The sequence below is a fragment of the Lissotriton helveticus genome, chromosome 5_1 (genome assembly GCF_964261635.1).
Source record: "Lissotriton helveticus chromosome 5_1, aLisHel1.1, whole genome shotgun sequence".
Taxonomy (NCBI): domain Eukaryota; kingdom Metazoa; phylum Chordata; class Amphibia; order Caudata; family Salamandridae; genus Lissotriton; species Lissotriton helveticus.
The window spans coordinates 2101125039-2101145494 of record NC_136065.1 but is presented as its reverse complement, the minus strand read 5'-3'; the positions used below and the strand labels follow the sequence as shown (position 1 = coordinate 2101145494).

Genomic DNA, 20456 nt, shown 5'->3' with positions numbered 1-20456 from the left:
AATATTAATTACCAATTACAAACATTAATCATCAATTAAAAAATGAATTACCAATTACAAACATTACAAATTTAAAAAATAAATTGTCAATCAAAATAATGAATTGCCAATTATTAATTAATTAAAATTGAACTATCAATACCAATAAATTAAAATAAATTACTTAATTACAATTACAATACTTCCCACCCAATTCCCCTATAAACCCACTACCCGCTACAAAACGTAAATGCAAAAATTAATTAAAATTAATTTGTAATTCCTAAAAAATAATAATTAATTTAATATATTTAAATTACTTCCCACCCTATTCCCCTATAAACCCACAACCCGCTCCAGTACTAAAACATAAATTTAACTTAAAAATATCATTAATATATAAAAATAGTACACATATAATTTAAAACAAGTAAAATACTTAACAACACATACATATTAAATACATAATAAAATACATAACTGTAATACAAATATCGATATTAGTAACATTGAAATTACTAACATCCATATATTTGATATCGATATTACTAACTACGATATTACTTAAATCGATATAATAAAATTCGATATTACTTACCTTAGGGTCGATATTCTGTCCAACGATATTCTTGACCTCTATATTCTTTACCATCGCTATTTCAGACTCGATATTTCTGTAGGTCGATATTACTAACTCGATATTTAGACTGTGCACCCCAAGGTTTATAGTGTCACATGCCAGTAAGAGCTTAACGGGTGCAGAGAAGCAGTACTCTCAAGCAGAAAAGGGAAGCTTGGCAGTGGTCTGGGCATGCTAGCATTACCATGACTTCTTATTTGGAAAACCATTGGTGATAATGACAAATCGCCAGGCGCTCACAACTGTTTTTGGAAATCGAAAGGCAAAAAGACCTCTTCGGATTGAAAGATGTGGTATGAGATTAATGGACTACAATTTCAAAATAATTCATAAAACTGGATAGAGAGTATATCCAGCTGATTATTTGTCTAGACACCCTATTGACGTAGACGGGAAGCAAATGGATGAAACAGATGAAAATATACATTACATAAATACATCAGTGGTTCCTGAGACAATATCAGAACAAGAGTTAATCCATAAATCAAACAAAGATAATACTCTGGCAGAAGTTAAAAGAATACGTCTAAACAAGTGGAAGCATGTCAATGCCATGACAAAATTTCAACCTGGAATATGTAAAATAGATATTCTTGCATTTAAAAATGTACAGGCAGCGCTATCGATAACTTCTTCGGGCATTCTCATAAGACGGAACAAAATAGTCATCCCAATACTTTAGAAAGACGTGTCATTAATCTTGCACATGAAAGTCACAGAGGAATATCAGCGACAAAAACTCTGTTAAGACGAAAAGTGTGGTTCCAAGACTTGACAGTCAAGTAGAGAAATTATACAGTCTTGTCATTTCAGTCAGTGTACAACAGGAGAAAGAAATGTTGAAGAGTTACACATGTCTAATCTACTGGATGCAGTATGGTATGTGTTAGCATGTGATTTTTATGGGCCATTAGACTCTGGGCAATATTTGTTTGTCCTAATTGATGAATATTCAAGATTTCCAGTTGTAAAATCAGAATCATCCACCACTACATCTGTGATACTACCAATTCTTGATTACATGTGTTCTGCCAGGGGTATACAAAAAATATTAAAGACAGATAATGGTCCACCTTTTAATGTAAAAGAGTTTGACAAGTTTCTTGAATACACTGAAGTGAAACATAGAACGATTACTCCACTCTGACCACAGGCAAATGCAATAGCAGAAATACTGATGGCTACTTTAAAAAAAAGTGTGCAAAGAGCAAAACTAACATACATTTCTATAAACCAAGTTGTGTGTCAAGTTGTACGTGATTATAGGAACACACCTCATGGATCGACTGGGAAAAGTCCCTCAGAGTTGATGTTTGGACAGTCTAAACAAACGCGCTTACCACATATGCATTTGAAACCTCCTAAAGATCATGCACAAATTGCGAAGAGGGATGAAATTATAAAAAAAGATGAAACATTATGCAGAACAAAGGAAATGTTTGCAGACAAGAAACAACAAAGTTGGAGATCTGATATTAGTAAGACAAAATCAGACACAAAGGTCTATGCGCAGATTTCATCCAGTTCCTACTGGGGTTGTAGGTATTAACTAAGAGGAGAAAAATATGAATTATGCCGGCGTAAATCACTTAATTTCTGGAATGTTGCGTTCAGCTTTGTAGAAAATACACCATTTCTGCATCGTTTTGCTAGACCCTATATTTGTGCGGGCTTTAGACATTTGTGCACTTTTATCCTGCCAACCAGTGGTACATGCCTGTGCTCCCCTTTAACACTGTTAGACTGGCGTATTCCTAATTTGTATATTTAACTCACCTATAAGTCCCTAGTATATAGTGCTAAATGTACCTAGGGCCTAAAAGTTAAATGTCCCAAGTGGACTACAGCACCTATTGTGCCATTCAAAAACATTGCTTCAAGGAGGCGCTAGGGGGCGCACAGCGGAATGGCTGCCTGAAGAGACAGCTCCGCCGGGCCGACACCAGCCCAGCACGAAGAAATAGATTAAACGGACAATAAATGGCGATTTTAAGACAGCGTTGTGAATGGGAAGATGTCAGGACTTGGACGGAGCAACTAAGCTGTGAAAGATAAGCAGACATCGGTAGGTCTGCGCAACATAGCTGCAGAACGGCCGGAGAGTAAAATGGCGGCTGCCGATGTGAGAAGTGATTAACCTGCGACGGACCGATGGCGGATCAGGCTCTTCGCTGCCACGGTCTGCCCTGCCATAAGAGAAAGGCAAAGCTGCGGTTACCCGGGAGACCTGCCTGTGCCCTGTGAGTAGCGTGAAAGGAACGGCACGCTCGATTCACTATTGGGGCTAACGGCGGAATCTACAAAATGGCGGCACCCGTTCACTCGCCAGATCGGTAATAAAATGGTGGGCTGGGGGATGCACGGGCCGCTTACTGCTGGTAAAAATCGCAAAGGCTGAGACGGTTCAGAGAGTGAGCGCAGAAAATAGAGAGACAGATGTGGTGATCAAGTGGTGGTGCAGGGTGATGCAAATACAGGGGAAGCCTGCTGGGAGAGATAAGGAAGAACCGTCAATGCGGCGCTGCGAAGGCAAGATTGCAGAATGAAGACTGGCACGTAACTTTCGCTATTAATTAAAAGAGGGCGCTCATAAAAGACATCAGTGGACGCACGTGAGGGATGAGGAGAAACCAAGCGTTGCATACCCTCTGGCTGGGATTAATGGCTGCTCCTAGCTACACTGATGAGCGCTGACCTTGTCACACCATGCAGAAGTCACCTGCGGAGGGAGGAGAATAGGTGATACGTGTAAGCAGCAATCAGTAAGTGCGAGAGTCTCTCATCGCATAGCTAACTCAGAAGACAACGCAATGTGTGACAGAATTGCTGCCCACGTGGAGAAGTATATCATGGGCGCCATTTCTAACGGTTACTGAAAGGCTTTTACCGTAAAATACTCACGGATCAAAGGCTCTAATAAATTTTGTCACACATAAACTGCCTATATTCATCTACTGGAGCTGCTGAGATAATAGGTATCGCTGGGTAAATAATAACGAACCCTTACGACAACACAAATCTTCCCGTGCCACCTGCGCCTTATAGGTTGCAATGCGGTGATCGCGAGTGGCCACCACGATCAGTTGAGAAGGGTGCGGTGATTGCAATTGAGCAGACAGCCCGGACGGGCCACTTCTGTGAATAACATGGGGAAACGCGATAGACAGCAGCCTAAACGGACTTTTGAATCCCGTAGAGCGGTGAAGGGAACCATGGAGCAAGCTGAGACGGATCAGGAAGCGGAGAGATCGCCAGAGAGCAATATGGAGGCCATCTTGAAGTCCATACAATCTAACCTACAAGATATAAACGGGAAGCTGGATAGTTTGACGTGTAGGATGGATAACATGGCTGCCAAAATGGACAAGCAGGGCGAACGGTTGGAGACAGCTGAAAAACGAATTTCAGCAGTGGAAGACGAGGCCCATGAGACAGCAGGAATATGCAATGGCATGGAAAAAGTGCTTGAAGTTATCAAAACAAAAGCTGAGGAGTTGGAAGCTCGTTCCCGCCGCAATAATGTCAGGATAGCGGGACTTCCGGAATCCACCAACACAGGCCGAATGGAGCCCTTCGTTGAATCTCTGCAAAGAAATATTTGGTGAGGAAGCATTCTCCCCTATCTTCATCATCGAGAGGGCACATCGATCCCTGGCGCCGAAACCGCCGCCAGGAGCGTCACAAAGACCCATTGTGGCTCGTGTGCTGAATTACAGGGATTGTGACAATATACTGCGACTCGCCAGAGAGAAAGGTCAGATCGACTATCAAGGGAATAAACTTGAATTTTATCCGGACTACACTATCGCAGTACAGCAGGCACGCCGTGAGTTTGCTGCTGCCAAAGCAAAATTGAGATCACTCCAGATTAACTTTGCCATGTTGTATCCTGCGCGCCTACAAGTGACATGGGAAGGAAAACCAACGATTCTGTCCACTCCGAAGGCAGCGCAGGAATTTATCAATTGTATATCACACAAGTGCAAAACTGCGGAAAGAAGGGAGCAACAGCAGGAATCCGACTGATGGTTTGTATACAGAAGAAAATCAACGAACGGCGACTCCTGAGACGCATAGGTTATGTTATGTTATGTTATGTTATTAAAATTTCTTGAGCGCACAGCTGCCCCAGCAAAGGGGCGTCCTGGCGCTTTGACAGATGCTATAACATAACACACTAAAAAGACTAGCCAGAAACTGGAAAGAGGAAAGTTTTAATGGCCTGCCTGAAGGCGAACATATCCTCAAGAGCACGAATGTGGACTGGTAACGAGTTCCATAGGCCAGCCGCTAGAACCCTAAAAGAACGGCCACCCATCCTGCTCAACCTGAAGCGTGGGCAGACAGCCAAATGGAGACCCTCCGATCTTAAAGATCTCGATGGCACATAGGGTGTAAGCAGAGTAACAAGTGCCGGTGGCGAAGAGGTTTTCAAAATTTTGAAGGCCAGACACAGCGCCTTGAACTTGATTCGCTGTCTGACCGGGAGCCAATGCAAGGCCATGATGGTACCCGACACCGAACAGTGTCTGGGAAGGCCCACAATGGCTCGTGCCGCGGCATTTTGTACTCTTTGGAGCCTGGAGGCCTCCGCTTGATTCACCCCTAACAGCAATGAGCTACCGTAGTCCAGCCTAGATAGTATTGAGGCCTGAACTACGAGCTGTCTGGTAGGGGGATCAAAGTACTTCAAGACTGGTCTAATACCACGCAATATTCCATAACATGTGGCAGCCACCTTCATGGTGTGGTCCTTGAAGGAAAGCGCAGAGTCTACCCAGACTCCTAGATTTCTCACTCCAGCCACTGGAATAGGTGTGACACCAAGCTCTGACGGCCACCACTGATTACCCCATAGCTCAGCCTGCTTCCCAAGAACCAATACCTCCGTTTTGGTGGCATTCAACTGGAGGCAGTTGGTGCGAAGCCAGCTTGCTACTGCCAAGAGACCCGCCCGGAATCTCGAAGCTGCTACCTCGGGGTCTCCACTAAGTGTCACCGCTAGCTGTGTGTCGTCCGCATATGAGGCCATCGTAAGGCCCCACTGTTTGACGACACCAGCCAGCGGTTTCACATAGAGATTAAATATAGTCGGACTTAGTGAAGATCCCTGAGGAACTCCCGTCTTCAGGGGGTAAGTAGTGGATTGGCCAGGTGGTATAGCCACTTTAAAAGTACGATCAGCCAGAAAGGACCGGAACCATTGGAGAGCGACATCCGTCACTCCCGCCTCCTGTAAGCGCTGGATAAGTATTTGGTGGGACACAGTATCGAACGCAGCGCTTAAATCTAATAATATAAGCGCTGCGGTATGACCCATGTCAAGTACCTGGCGAAGATGTTCCAAGATGTAAAGAAGTGCCGTCTCGGTACTGTGTCCTGACCTAAATCCATTCTGGCTAGAGTCCAAGATCTGGTTGCAAGCCAGATGCTCGGACAGAACCGAGTTGACATGCGCTTCTGTTACCTTGGCGATCCACGGCAACAGGGAGATAGGTCGGTAATTTTCTGGCAGTCGGGGGTCAGAGTTTGCTTTTTTTAATATGGGGGTAACCACTGCCTGCTTCCAGGCCGCGGGTACAGTTCCAGAAGACAGGGACATATTAATAAGATCCAGTATGGGATTGCGACACAGCGGGGAAAGGGTATTAATGAAGGCAGGCTTCAGCGGGTCCGCCGGGGAACCTGATTTGACCCTGAGGCTGAGTCTGTCAAAAGCCTCAACTGACAATTCAGGTAAGATAGCCAGAGGCTCATGATCCAATGTATCAGAGACAGTGGCTTCTCGATCCTGGTGGAGTGTGTCGAACCCGTGATATATTTTTTCCACTTTCTCCACAAAAAAAGAGGCCAGTTTATCACAGTGTGAGTCTGTGCAAATCGCCTCTGCTGTGGATCTATTTTTCATTAGGTCCTTCAGTACCTTAAAAATCAGTTTTGAGCGGTTGGTACTGGTGGCAAATTCCTGGGCATAAAATGCAGCTCTAGCTCTGCATATAGCTCTGTGATAAAACTTTAACTCAGTAAAATACCGGATTTTCTGAGCCGGGTCATATGATCGTCTCCATTCCCTCTCAGTCTTACGGCAGGATCTTTTCAATTCTGCCAAAGACTCGTTATACCAGGGGCTAGATACTTTTGTTCGGCCTTTCGCCCATCGTAAAGGTATCAAAGAGTCCAAGGCGTCAGTTATCCACAGGCAAAACTGTTGGTAGCCTTGTTCCACATTAGTAAGATTGTTTAGAGGTTTCCGCTCTAATATACCGTAGAACTCCTCCAGCGTAAGTTTATACCACGGTCTTTTAAGAGTTAGCCTTTCCCTGGATATAAACGGCTTGTCATGGACCGGGCAAAGTGCCTCTACAAGTAGATGATCAGTCCACCCTATCCTCCTTGGGTCTGACACCCTTAACCCCTCGAGAGTAGAAAAGAAGGGGTCAAGGATATGGCCTCCAACATGAGTTGGACGGGTGACAAGCTGAGTGAGTTGGAGAGCTTCCAAGTCAGCCAACAGGGAGCTAACGGTAGTGGATGATCCATTATCGAAATGGATGTTAAGGTCACCCAGAATATTGAAGTTGGCACAGCCCAATGCTATAGGACTGACCATATCGGCCAATGCGGATCTAAATACCGAATCATTGCCGGGGGGGCGGTAGACCAGCAGCCCACTGAAGGTAAACTGATGGGAGAAGGCGACTTTAAAAATGGCGCTTTCACATGCGGGTAGTCCTGATGGCTTCCATTCTGCTCGAAAACAGGATTTGACAGCCATAGCAATGCCACCACCTCTTGTGGTCCTATTAGAGGTGAAGATGGTATAATTCTGGGGAAATGCCAAGTTCAATATGGCAGAGTCAGAGTCCTGGAGCCAGGTTTCTGTCAATAAGAAAACGTCTGGATCCTCTTTATCTATCAAGTCATAGATGGACAGGTGGTGCTTCACAAGAGATCTCACATTAAGACACCAAATACGGAGATCCCGCGAAACAGCACGAGGCCGTATGACAGGGACGACGTTTTCCAAGGATCGTATTTTGGTTGGGCTCTTAAGAGACCAGCCTTCACAAACGCAGCTGTAAGGGCCAACTAAAGGGTCCACAGTCTTACACACAGAACTCCTGGACCGATGACCTATGGCCAACAGCTCCGAACGTGTATAATATATCATACCTGGCAGCGCGATGAAACGCTGAGATAGCAATTACAACCGAGCCTGCCCTGCCCCGCGCTGCCTCGACGCGGACGAGCGCAGACGGGCAGGACTCAGGCACGACTCCGGCTAAGCGACGGCGTCCTCAACTGCGCGTCCCGCTGCGCGGGAGGGGGGAGCTTTAAATAGGCTCTCCAATCGTGGCGCGAGCGCGAGGACGCTCCAAGATGGCGCCTAAAGCTAGACTTACTGCCCAATCCAAGATGGCGCCCGCAGTGAGCCACCCCCGGGATCCAGGCCCGCCAAAACGGCAGTGCGGGAACAATTATGTGCGGAATGGGGACGGGGGCAAGACCCTGTTAAAACCAGGGGAAAGTGCAGAAAAGAAAAGAAAACAAAATACAAAATCAGGTAAGTTAAAACGAGCGCGCTAGCAAAAGCGCTGGCAACTGCAGATATTGCGCGTTAAAATCAGCATCTGTCAAGACCTGACAAGAGCCAGGGTCCGCCTTAAATAGGCTCTCCAATCGTGGCGCGAGCGCGAGGACGCTCCAAGATGGCGCCTAAAGCTAGACTTACTGCCCAATCCAAGATGGCGCCCGCAGTGAGCCACCCCCGGGATCCAGGCCCGCCAAAACGGCAGTGCGGGAACAATTATGTGCGGAATGGGGACGGGGGCAAGACCCTGTTAAAACCAGGGGAAAGTGCAGAAAAGAAAAGAAAACAAAATACAAAATCAGGTAAGTTAAAACGAGCGCGCTAGCAAAAGCGCTGGCAACTGCAGATATTGCGCGTTAAAATCAGCATCTGTCAAGACCTGACAAGAGCCAGGGTCCGCCTTAAATAGGCTCTCCAATCGTGGCGCGAGCGCGAGGACGCTCCAAGATGGCGCCTAAAGCTAGACTTACTGCCCAATCCAAGATGGCGCCCGCAGTGAGCCACCCCCGGGATCCAGGCCCGCCAAAACGGCAGTGCGGGAACAATTATGTGCGGAATGGGGACGGGGGCAAGACCCTGTTAAAACCAGGGGAAAGTGCAGAAAAGAAAAGAAAACAAAATACAAAATCAGGTAAGTTAAAACGAGCGCGCTAGCAAAAGCGCTGGCAACTGCAGATATTGCGCGTTAAATTCAGCATCTGTCAAGACCTGACAAGAGCCAGGGTCCGCCTTAAATAGGCTCTCCAATCGTGGCGCGAGCGCGAGGACGCTCCAAGATGGCGCCTAAAGCTAGACTTACTGCCCAATCCAAGATGGCGCCCGCAGTGAGCCACCCCCGGGATCCAGGCCCGCCAAAACGGCAGTGCGGGAACAATTATGTGCGGAATGGGGACGGGGGCAAGACCCTGTTAAAACCAGGGGAAAGTGCAGAAAAGAAAAGAAAACAAAATACAAAATCAGGTAAGTTAAAACGAGCGCGCTAGCAAAAGCGCTGGCAACTGCAGATATTGCGCGTTAAAATCAGCATCTGTCAAGAGGTTTGTTGTCAGCTGACACGGTGCGCTGGCGCTGGGTAAGACTGTATGACAACAAGTTATAGTACATTGAAAGATATCTGGTGGCCATAGCTGTGGCGAACTTAGACAGAAGTGAGACACCGTATAACTGCAGGTGATAGACAATGGTACCTGGGGGTGGAGCGCGCCAAGATCCTGCCTCTAAGGTGTGCTCGGGTGGCGGCGGATTCTAATTGAAGCCGGGATAAGCCACTGGGAAAACAAGATGGAGTATACAAGTTAATAAAGGACATTGACCTGGAAGTCGATACAAAAGGGGATGATGGACGGAGCGCTTGAGCAAATCAAACACTCACCCCCAGTCAACTGATCTGGGTTTAATCCATCACCATTCTTTAGCTCACTCGGCCACCCCAGTTTAGACATGGCTATATGCAAATCAGTCTGACCCTGTGCCTCATGGGAACAGTCCAGCCCGAACTGCCAAGCCATGTCTTCCCTGGACCGGAAAAAAGCATCCTGGGACCGGTTTCGGATTCATAATCCTCATCAGCCAGGCTATCTTGAATCCAGTGGCCAAGTGAGCAAGGGACTCACGTATGAGCATACCCTGCCACCCTTAGGGCGAACAAAGCGATACAAAAGGGGATGATGGACGGAGCGCTTGAGCAAATCAAACACTCACCCCCAGTCAACCGATCTGGGTTTAATACATCACCATTCTTTAGCTCACTCGGCCACCCCAGTTTAGACATGGCTATATGCAAATCAGTCTCTCCCTGTGCCTCATGGGAACAGTCCAGCCCGAACTGCCAAGCCATGTCTTCCCTGGACCGGAAAAAAGCATCCTGGGACCGGTTTCGGATTCATAATCCTCATCAGCCAGGCTATCTTGAATCCAGTGGCCAAGTGAGCAAGGGACTCACGTCTGAGCATACCCTGCCACACTTAGGGCGAACAAAGCGATACAAAAGGGGATGATGGACGGAGCGCTTGAGCAAATCAAACACTCACCCCGAGTCAACTGATCTGGGTTTAATCCAGATATAGCCATAGCCAGATATTGCATATAGCCATGTCTGAACTGGGGTGGCAGAGTGGACTAAAGAACGGTGATGGATTAAACCCAGATCTTTTGACTGGGTGTGAGTGTTTGATTGGTTCAGATGCTCCGTCCATCACCACCCCCTTTTATACCGCTTTTGGCCGCCATAAGTGTGGCAGGGTATGCTCAGACGTGAGTCCCTTGCTCACTTTGCCACTGGATTCAAGCAAGCCGGGCTGAAGAAGGCTGTAATGCCAGAAACCGGTCCAGGGAAGACATGGCTTGGCAGTTCGGGCTGGACTGTTCCCATGAGGCACAGGGTCAGACTGATTTGCATATAGCCATGTCTGAACTGGGGTGGCAGAGTGGGCTAAAGAACGGTGATGGATTAAACCCAGATCTTTTGACTGGGTGTGAGTGTTTGATTGGCTCAGATGCTCCGTCCATCACCGCCCCCTTTTGTACCGCTTTTGGCCGCCATAAGTGTGGCAGGGTATACTCAGACGTGAGTCCCTTGCCCACTTTGCCACTGGATTCAAGCAAGCCGGGCTGAAGAAGGCTGTAATGCCAGAAACCGGTCCTTGGAAGCTTGTTTCCGGTCCAGGGAAGACATGGCTTGGCAGTTCGGGCTGGACTGTTCCCATGAGGCACAGGGTCAGACCGATTTGCATATAGCTATGTCTGAACTGGGGTGGCAGAGTGGGCTAAAGAACGGTGATGGATTAAACCTAGATCTTTTGACTGGGTGTGAGTGTTTGATTGGTTCAGATGCTCCGTCCATCACCACCCCCTTTTGTACCGATTGACCTGGAAGTCAGCAGGGAGGACAGTTAGATGAAAAGGATACAATGGGACACGGTATACACTCGGCAGCCTGAATAGCCTAAAAACTGTTAAAAAATGCCTGAATTTATGAGCTATATATCTGTTATCGCTAACGAATATGACCTCGTAAACAACAGCAGTGATTTTACCAGGGAAAGATGGGTAGTGCATGAGCATGACAAATTGTAGGATATCGTTTTGTTAAATGGTTACTGGTGGGTATGATGTTCCGTTATGAGCCTGACTATTTCCTGAAGCAATTGTTGCTATAAACATGTACGGTCTGCCCCCATCCATTAAGTTGGATGGTGTAGTGAACCTTCGGTGGACCTCCGCATGGGCGATCCCCAAATCAAGTTTTTTTTTGGGATGTGTTGGGGTGTTCATAGAGGGATGTGGCTTTGGCAGGATTGGGTTGCTAAAGTGGGTGGGAGTGGGTGGAGTTGGGGAATTGTTTTAATTAACGGACCGAAACATTTGAGATGCATTGCAGAAATTCATGGTGTACTGAAGTTCTGTGTTATGGGTACTGTACCAGAAGCTGTATCTTTAGGGGTTGGGGGAGACCAAGTGGATATAAGTTTGGGGTGAAATTCATTAGCCAAGTATGATGACTAGTAGAAAAGAGATTAAGTAAACAGTGTTTAAACCTCCTAACTTGGAATTTTCGTGGATTTACGAATCCGAAGAAAATACGACAGGTGTTTACATGCCTAGATAGATGGGGAATAGACATAGCACTGCTGCAAGAGACACACATAGCACCACGCACGCATAACACCATAGGTCAGCGTTGGGCAGAAACAACACACGCATCTACATACTACTCGTATTCCAGAGGAGTCATGACACTGATTAGGAAGGGAACTAATCCTAAAGTGCACCGCACGATAATAGATTTGAATGGGAGATATGTATTAATAACGGGGATTTTAAGAGGACAGCGGATAACACTAGCCAATATATGTGGTCCAAACATTGATGCACCTGAGTTTTATCAGGAATTATGGAACCATATGCATGAGCTGCGGGATACAACGATACTGTGGGGTGGACACCTTAATGTAGCATTGAAGGAGCAAAATGACAGATCAGGAGGGACTACAGAACCGCATAAGAGGACACAGGTAAAAGTGCTAGATATAATGGCAGACCCAGGCATGAGAGATGTATGGAGGGACAAACACCCAAACACGTCGTGAGCAACACATATTAATGCATCTCATGGAAGCTGGTCACGCATCGACTATTGGCTGGGATCAGATAACATACTTCCATGGACAAAGGAGGTGACCACACTGCCCAAGACACTATCGGATCATAATCCAATCCTTCTATCCCTTCAGATTCTACACTATTCCCCTCCTCCGTTTAGCTGGAGGTTTAATGCCAAAGCGCTTACGGATCCATTATATGCGGACACGATAGCCAAAGCAATAAGAGATTACTTTCGCTTAAATACAGCTTCAGTTGATGATCCAGGGATACTCTGGGAGGCCTTTAAGGCCACCCTCAGAGGAGTGTGCATAAGCACGACAGTAGGGATATTAAAGGATATCAGAAAGCAACTTGCAAGATGTGAAACTCAGATGACAGAGCTGGAGACTAAATGGGAACACACGCAGGATCCAAAATTATTGGGGGGAGTTAAGACAGATACACACGGAACACCAGGCTATTACTGAGGATGAGATCAAATATATATCCAAACAAGCAAATGCTAGGAACTTTGGAGAGGGGGGCAGGCCAGGTAGAGTGCTAGCGACTAAGATTTGTGAGGGGAGAGGTTCGCAATCAGCTTTACAAATACGGGGAGCGGATGGATACGTGATCGCTGACGCAAAAGGAATTTTGCAAGGCTTTGTACAAAATTATAGGGAGTTATATAAATCACAACTCACTGCGCATCCCACCGAAGTGTTCAAATAATTAGAAGATGTAGCCATTGCGTGGCTGTCAGACACTCAGAGAGAGTACCTAGCGCAGCCAATAACGGTGGAGGAAGTCACAGAAATTATACAAACCTTACCAAATGGAAAAGCCCCTGGCCCGCATGAGTTTTCATGTGAGTTCTACAAAGCGTATGCAGAAGTGCTAGCTCCCCATGTGGTGGCTATGTATGGCAATGCTTTTGAGCAGGAAGTGCTTCCTCCGACATTGCGGGAAGCAATTATTGTAGCCCTCCAAAGGCCCGCTAAAGACCCTGAAAGCTGTGAGTGATTGAGACCTTTGTCTTAGATCAACGTCGACTAGAAAATACTAGCGAAGATACTTGCAGTTAGGTTACAGCCACTTATGACGAGTTTGGTCCTCCCAGATCAGGCGGGTTTTATTCCAACTAGGGCCACTTCACATAACACAAGAACCCTATTTGCACGTTCCCACTATCTAACACCCGATACCAAGGCAGTGGCGGTAATGCTGGATGCCGCTAAGGCATTTGGCTCAATAGAGTGGTCGTACTTACTGACGATATTGGAAAGGATGTGTTTTCCTCCCATATACAGGAAGTGGGTGCAGTTACTATACACAGCCCCGGTAGCTAGAGTAAGGGTAAATGGGTATGTATCTGACCTATTCACTATTGAGAGAGGGACACGGCAAGGGTGCCCCTTATCGCCATTGCTGTTCGCCTTAGCGCTGGAACCGTTGGCCTGCCTAGTACGGCAAAAACACAAATACTCTGCACTACAATTCCCTTCCAGGCCTCTGCATATAGCATTATACGCAGATGATATGCTCCTATATGTTCGCGAATCGGAACAACATTTGTCACCACTATTGAGGGAATATATCAACTTTGGTAGACATTCTGGCCTTCAAATAAATTGGAGCAAATCCTCAATAATTCCCCTAACGAACACCACCCAACCACATGCAGCTGACTTTCCTTTAGAATGGCAGACGGATCCAATGAAATATTTAGGGGTGTGGTTCCACAGGAATCCAGGCATGGTAGTACGAACGAACTGTGGGAGAGTGATCTCTGTATTAGAAGATAAAATTAACAGATGCATACAATTGCCGCTCTCCATGGGTGATCGCATTGCAATTGTGAAAATTAACGTCTTCCCTAAATTTCTTTATATGTTTAATAATATCCCTATCCCCCCCACCCCTCCGAGAGCGGTGTTTAACAAGATTACATCGTTAGTGCTTACATTAATTTTGCGGGGAAACAAGCGCGTGTAGAACTTCGAGCATTAAAGCTCCCTTACACGAGGGGGGCTTCTGTGTTCCAGATTTCCTCTTGTATTACCTGTGTGCACAAGCGCAATATGCTACATACTGGTATCATGAGATACCATATTTAACGCACGTAGCAATTGAAGAGGGTGATGCGTCACCAATACCCGTCAGCCATAATAACACACAGAAGGCCACCGTTACATGACGAGGACATTAATACTGTAGACGCTACTACTGATGCGTGGCGGAGACTGGGGCAAATGGCACACAAGGTACCCTTATATGCACCGGTGCTCCCGCTACACCACCACCCAGAGCTTTCGGTCACAGGGGAGGAAGTAGGAATGGACCTCCTACGACAAGTAGGGATTGATACATTTGGAGATCTTTACCATGAAGGTAGATTTCGTCCACTGTAGGATCTTACATACATCCAAAATCAAACATTATTATTTCGCTACACGTACTATAGACTACAGAGAGCCATTAAACAGCTGTATCCAGAATTCCCGGCTGAACAAGCTAGCTTGGATACCTTACAAATGATCCTGACATCATCAAATACTACGCATCTAGTTTCTAGATTATACTCCGTAGCACAAAATGAAATACCGTACACAACAGAGAAAGCGATGAAAAGATGGAATGATGTGCTACCTTTACCACTCACAGAGAGGGAGTGGCAAATTACATGTACATTGGTTCAACTACTTACGCCTAATGGTAATCTAAGGCTTTTACACTTCAAATATCTGCATCAAACATACTACACTCCGGCGAAATTATATCGGTATGGGCTACAAGCAGATGCGAAGTGTAAAAGATGTGGCATGATGGAGGCTGGCTTTATACATTTAGCCTGGCATTGTTCGAAGATACAGGATTATTGGGAGGAGGTCACTTTCACTATAGCAGTAATGGTAGGAATGGATATTGAATGTAATATAAAGACCTGTTTATTGGGACTGCTAACAACTGTGAAGGCAATGAAGCGTAAATTTTGTGTGATAGCATTGTTACTGGCAAAACGTCAGATATCTCAAAATTGGTGTGGTACGAAAGTTCCAACAGTTAAACAATGGATGAGTGACATGGCTTCATGTAGAGATATGTTGTTAACGTATGAGGAAGAATTGCCGACAAGGTCCCGTCCGAAAGATTATTGGTTCTTCTTTACAGATTATGTACGTAATATTACCTAGACTTCACACATGTAACTGATGATAAATATCCCTGCTTATGTATAGCGAAATGTAAGTACAGATTGCCCTTGCTAATTTAATATTGATATTGAACATGAACTGACTACCCATGGTTGATGAATGCAGACATTTACTGGTCTGATCTCTTGATTGTTATGTTATTTGAAAACCTTTAATAAAAAAAAAAAGTTAAAAAAGTTAGAATTTTTTTTTTACAAAAAACATTGCTTCAAGAATACCTTTGTATACTTATTCCGGTAACTGAAACACTGTATTTTTACCAGTTAAAATAAACCCTTTTGACATTTCAAAACCTCCCTTTGAAATATTATTAATTCAACCCATATTTTAAATATCATGCACCCTGCCTTGAAGCCCACAAGGCAGATGCACAGTATTTAAAAGTAGGACATGTAAAACCTTAATGATAACATGTGATTAGCACCCAAAAGCTATTTTCCACCTGTGGGAAACCTACCTCTCCTATGTAGAAAACCAGGGTACAGAGAAAAATCCTAAAACTGTATCTCGGGAATGAGACTAGCTAAAAAATTATTTAAACAACAATTTTTAATAGTTATTAACACTTCAATTAAATAGTGAAGTCTGATTTTTTAATAAACAGTAAGGACAATTAACTTTTAGAAATGAATATTTTCCCTGCCTGAAGATCCTGGAGGGTAATATGCAACTGCTTTCCAACTTTTCCCAGACAGGGATTAGTATTTGAATAAGTGTGACAAAGGTGTGAAATGCCTCACAGGGACTACACAGCATGACATTTTAATTGACAAGTCAACCAACTTTAAACTTAGCAGAAAGGTGGGGGCTGAGAGCATCCTCTTTGACATTACAATGTTAGGATAGAATAGGATATATCCCCCAGATTCATCAAGAACCCATTTTGCAAAAAATAACGATTCGCAATTAAGGAATAGCAAAATGCAATGCATGAAGAAATCACTGAAAAAATAGTGATTTCTTAAAATTCCTTAATTGCGACTCGCAAATTGTGAGTCGCAGTTAAGGAATAACTCCCCATTCATTCCTATGGGCCTAGAGGCCCATAGGAATTAATGGGAAAACATTCTCAATTTGCGAATCGCAATTAGCGAATCGCAAATTGAGAATGCGATTTCAAGGGTGCAGGGGTGTCCAAAGGACACCCTGTTGCACCCCTGAAATTGATCTGCGCACATATGTTGCGCACACACATGCCCTTAGGGCAAGTGTGTGCGCAACTTGAAACTTTGAAAAATGCACTGTAGTGCATTTTTCAAAGTTTTTTCAAATTACCAAGAAGTTCAACTTCATGGTAATTTGCGAGCCCCATTAGCGAAATCGCTATTTTTTAAACTTTAATGCATTGCATTTAAGGAATCTCAATTTGAGATTCCTTAGATACAAACTAATCGCAATTTTGCGATTTCTTAATTTGTGATTTTTGCATTTGGGATGATGCATCCCAAATGCAAAAATACTGGTCGCAAAGGGGCAGATGTGAGAATCTGCCCCTTTGCGAGCGGATTTTACCTTCATGCATCTATGCCTAAGTTTGTAAAGCGCTTGAATGCCGCGTCGTCTTGGCGGTGGTGTTATGGAGGTGGTACAGTCTATGTTACAGGAGCTATATTGAGGTAAACAGCCACGTTTTCAGATCTTTCCTAAAGGTTTGTCGATTCGACTGAAATCTCATGGCTGTTGGCTTTTTGTTCCATAACTTTGCTGCACAGTTTGAAAAAGTTCTTCCACCCCATCTCACTCGCCTAATCCTATCAATCTGGAGAAGGCCCAGATTACTGGATTTTAGGACGCGAGCGGGGTTATAGGGAATAAACATTTTTGGGACGTCCTTAGCCCCTCCCTGTACAATGCTTTATGAACCAGGCATACAGCCTTGAATTCCACACGCTGCTGCACAGGGAGCCAATGCAGTGCTCTGATTCCTGCCGAGGTTGATTGACCACTAGGTATATTTAAAACATATTGTATATGCTGTTCCTGATCTGGCTTAGGGACCCTATTTAGATCTTGCGTGGGGGAATCTTTAAGAGTGTCTCCCGTCTCCCCATCCTTCGGGGCTTCAAACATCCCGGCATTCAAATCTCCCCCCCTCATCCCAGCTTGATCAAGACTGTTAACAGTACTTTGACTCGGCCGATATGAGCATGTTGAATCCTGCAGGAGTGTCAGAGCTAACTTGACATGTCTGCCTGGTTTAGATATAACACTAGAGACACACTTCAAAGGACAGGAACGGGATGTCAAAACAATTCATGTGTATTCACTCTCTGTTTGTTGGAAAACCCTGCTTTTATTCTGCCAGACTTCTTTCTCTGGGCTTGCTGGGGGTACAGTGGAAACTTCAAGCTGGATTTAGGTGTTAGATGTGGTAGGACAGAAGGATTACCACAGTACACTTCCCACATATACCCCCAAGTTTAGTGTGGCCGAGGACTCACCAAAGTGGGTAGGGTTGACTCTGGTATCTTTTACACCATTGGTTAGGATGCGCCCAGGAGTCATTGCCACTCACTGGCTCAAGCCAGGTATAAAGTTGGCATCTCCAGACACCCACTTCAGAACACTGAGAAAGAACAGAAGAGAATTGGACCTGCTTTCTGTGACTTTAGAGGAGCCTTGAAAATCAGGGCTTGCTTCCTCTTGTACCCAGGACAAAGAGGTGGACTACAAAAGTCATAAGGCTGACTTCCTGTTCAAGCTACAGGAATAAAACACGCTACAAGAGACCTTTCCTGCAACTGTCCAGCTGACCAGTAGCAACTGGGCCTAAACTGGAACCTGCTGTCGGCCTCTGCCTGACACTCTGCGAGTCTCAAAGTGCCTCCCCTGAGGTCCACAGGGACTACAGAAGTGTATTCATGTGGTGGACTGAGACTTGAAAACTGAGGGCCCAATTTATAATTTTATGGATGGAGTAATCTCTGTGGGCCTGGTGGAAAACTTAACATCAGCCAGGCCGAGACTACTGGACCCGCCAAATTTAGAAATGACAGTTAAGCTGGCGTGATGCATAAAGCTTTGCCAGGAACCGTCGCCACAGTAGTTCCTGTCAATGCTTTTTGAAGTTTGGTGCATGGCTCCCTCAACATGACGGAGCTGTACATCAAACTGTTTTCTTTTTCATTTACCAATAGAAAATTGTGAAGCGGGATTTTTTTTGTTGAAAATACGGTAGAATATACTTCGCTCGCCATGGGAGTAGTCTCCCATGGTGAGCGGAGCATTTAACAGTTTTCACTGCTCCTTACCACCAAGGTTTTCCTGGCGGTGGCAGGAACTGAAAATTGACCTCTAATCCATTCATGTAAATTAGGTAGACATAGTTAGAGATCTGCCATGGACGGCTCGACTCCGTAGGCAGAGCAGTCTCCACTGTGCTGAAACTTAAGTCCGCCCACATATAAATCTGACGCGCAGACCACAGTCTTGGTGGTATGAAAACTCCGTTGCTGTTGCGACGGAGTATACATACTGCCAAGATGTAAATATAGCCCTAAATCAGAAGGTAAAACCTTGGACCAGGCTGAACCTTGTTGCTATTGCTCTTAGGTCCCGGTCTATTGCGACCACTGAATATTATTGAAGCTGCCTGCTTCTTGATGCTATTTCCCTCAAATCTTTAAAATTCATGTCTCTGGTTCCCCTTATTGGATTTTTGTCATTGTGATTTTATTGTGTTTGCTACATTTTACTCTATTTTTGTATTAGGTTTAGTATTTTTATTATTTTGAATTTGAATATTTACACATCACCCTAAGCTAAGCCTGTCTGCTTTACAGTGCACTTGTAATCGTATGCGTCCGTGTGCAAATAGTGCCTACATAGGAATAAAATGGAGAAAAGACATTTGGTCCATTGCACACATATATTTTTGAACCTTGCATGTTTCTAGAGGCATCGTCCATTTAACATTTGAGCACAGATCAGAAAGACTGTTAATCACCTGGTTAGCACCTCCTGCATGGAGCACCTTTCATGTTTTATACGGCTGTCCACGCTCTGTAGCTTTATCATAAGAGCAGGCCCGCCTCAGCAAGGAAAGTTCAGCGTGAACATTAAATGCCATAGTAAACCATTGCCTGGAAGAGAAAGAAAGAATATGTTAAAGACCTCTTGTACGTTTACAGTACGGTAGCATTTCAGATATGTATTTTACAGATTTAAATAACTCTCAATGGAAACATCACAAATTTTAAACTTCAGTGAAAACAACAGCATTTAATTAGTGCAAAACATATTGTTTTCTGTAATGTCACACCTTATTACTAGAAACAACTTCATAAAACATGAATTCCCCTTATATCCATGCAGACCATGCAGAGCCTGAGTCAGCTGCACAATTTGTCAATGTAATGGTAGCGCTAGGGGGAGAGAAAGGGAAAAGGCCGCCCCGCCACTCAAACTGCAATGTACAAAATATGGCCTAACCCAAAAAACACTAAATACTTAAGTCTTCCGGTGACAGAAATTATGGGGGTTGGTGCAAGATTTCACAATACCCCAACACGTTTACTATACACCTATCTATTTCTGTCCCAGTGTCTTTTCTTATGAGAATGTAAAAAAAAAGGGGGAAAAAGGTAAAAAATGTCAAATACCATCAACACACCCCACCATTCATCCAATGAAAAATATGTGGAGAAAGAGAGAAAGTCCCTCACGGTAGAACCGCCAATGGGGTTGCTGGATGACAATTACCAGTATACCCACTTATCATCATAGGTAACTTACTCTCTTGTAGTGGAAAAGAAAAGAGACAGAAAAAATAAAAAGACAAGACACCATACAACAGTGCTTTTTCTTCACGAAAACCAGAAAGCGTGCTGGTTATTCGTGCAATAGCAAGACAAGGGAAACCACTCTTACTATTGTGTGTACACATACACCTAAATTACTCCAGTGAGAAACAATAAATGTGGTTCTCACCATTAAAATTAAAGAGCTA

The 20456-nt window shown here is 44.8% G+C and overlaps 1 protein-coding gene across 6 annotated transcripts in view; it reads right to left on the bottom strand.

Moving 5' to 3' along the window:
• Window positions 1-20456, bottom strand: part of LOC144756353 (uncharacterized) — a 430517-nt gene that overhangs the window by 35730 nt on the left and 374331 nt on the right. For all 6 annotated transcript variants that reach the window (XM_078646112.1, XM_078646111.1, XM_078646113.1 and 3 more), the window contains one exon: window positions 19455-19590. The gene's annotated coding sequence lies outside the window, so the exon portion shown is untranslated. The remainder of the gene's footprint in view (window positions 1-19454; window positions 19591-20456) is intronic.